Below are 1,924 nucleotides of genomic sequence, written 5' to 3'. Positions count from 1 at the left end.
AGTCCCTCAGACCCGCTGCACCACCAGGGAGCCCACTAGTGTTGAGATGCAGTCCCTCAGACCTGCTGCACCACCACGGAGCCCTCTAGTGTTGAGATGCAGTCCCTCAGACCGCTGCACCACCAGGGAGCCCACTTATGTGGAACTTATTATGTGACTTATTAAGGAAATGTGTACTCCTGGACATATTTAGGCCATAACAAAGGGGTTGAATACTTCTTGACTCAGCACATTTCAGCTTTACATTTTTTATTCATATGTAAACATTTGGAAAAACATCATTTCACTTTGACATTGTGGGGTAAATGTGGAGGCAAGTGACACAATAATTACAGGCTGTAACGCAACAACATTTGGAAAAACATCATTTCACTTTGACATTGTGGGGTAAATGTGGAGGCAAGTGACACAATAATTACAGGCTGTAACGCAACAACATTTGGAAAAACATCATTTCACTTTGACATTGTGGGGTAAATGTGGAGGCAAGTGACACAATAATTACAGGCTGTAACGCAACAACATTTGGAAAAAGCCAAGAGCTGAGAAAACTTTCTGAAGGCTCCATCAGATTAGATGGAAGGATCCTGCCACCAACACCGCCCGGACACCAACACCACACTGACACCAACACCGTCCTGACATCAACACCAACACCGCCCGGACACCAACACCACACCGACACCGCCCTGACACCTCCCTGACACCAACACCGCCCGGACACCAACACCACACCGACACCGCCCTGACACCGCCCGGACACCAACACCGCCCCTGACACCGTCCTGACACCGCCCGGACACCAACACCACACCAACACCGCCCGGACACCAACACCACACCAACACCGCCCGGACACCAACACCACACCGACACCGCCCTGACACCTCCCTGACACCAACACCGCCCGGACACCAACACCACACCGACACCGCCCTGACACCGCCCGGACACCAACACCGCCCTGACACCGTCCTGACACCGCCCGGACACCAACACCACACCAACACCGCCCGGACACCAACACCACACCAACACCGCCCGGACACCAACACCACACCAACACCGTCCTGACACCAACACCGGCCTGACACCAACACCTCCCTGACACCAACACCGTCCTGACACCAACACCGTCCTGACACCAACACCGTCCTGACACCAACACCGCCCTGACACCAACACCGTCCTGACACCAACACCGTCCTGACACCAACACCGCCCTGACACCAACACCGTCCTGACACCAACACCAAAACCAGCCTGACACCAACACCGTCCTGACACCAACCACCAGCTTCATTGTCTGGAAAGTGTTGCTACAGCATATTACAACACTGCGCTCACCTCTCACACACAGACGGACGCTACCTGATGGATGCTACCTGACGGATGCTACCTGACGGACGCTACCTGACGGACGCTACCTGACGGACGCTACCTGATGGACGCTACCTGACGGACGCTACCTGACGGACGCTACCTGACGGACGCTACCTGACGGACTCTACCTGACGGACTCTACCTGACGGACGCTACCTGACGGACGCTACCTGACGGACGCTACCTGACGGACGCTACCTGACGGACGCTACCTGATACCTGATGGACGCTACCCGATACCTGACGGACGCTACCTGACGGACGCTACCTGACGGACGCTACCTGACGGACTCTACCTGACGGACGCTACCTGACGGACGCTACCTGACGGACGCTACCTGACGGACTCTACCTGACGGACTCTACCTGACGGACGCTACCTGATGGACGCTACCTGACGGACGCTACCTGACGCTACCTGACGGACGCTACCTGATGGACGCTACCTGACGGACGCTACCTGACGGACGCTACCTGACGGACGCTACCTGATGCTACCTGACGGACGCTACCTGACGGATGCTACCTGACGGACGCTACC

The 1,924-nt window shown here is 56.1% G+C and overlaps 1 protein-coding gene across 1 annotated transcript in view; it reads right to left on the bottom strand.

Annotated features, from left to right (window-relative positions):
• Positions 1 to 232: 232 nt before the first annotated feature.
• The window catches only part of fdxacb1 (ferredoxin-fold anticodon binding domain containing 1), a 26,952-nt gene continuing 25,260 nt past the window's right edge, over positions 233 to 1,924 (bottom strand). Inside the window, exon 7 of the mRNA XM_045713308.1 lies at positions 233 to 1,924. This exon is cut by the window's right edge and continues 830 nt beyond it. The gene's annotated coding sequence lies outside the window, so the exon portion shown is untranslated.

This window comes from Salmo salar, unplaced genomic scaffold, assembly GCF_905237065.1.
Source record: "Salmo salar unplaced genomic scaffold, Ssal_v3.1, whole genome shotgun sequence".
NCBI lineage: Eukaryota > Metazoa > Chordata > Actinopteri > Salmoniformes > Salmonidae > Salmo > Salmo salar.
The sequence above is the reverse complement of the archived record's forward strand: the minus strand, read 5'-3'. Positions and strand labels throughout refer to the sequence as shown.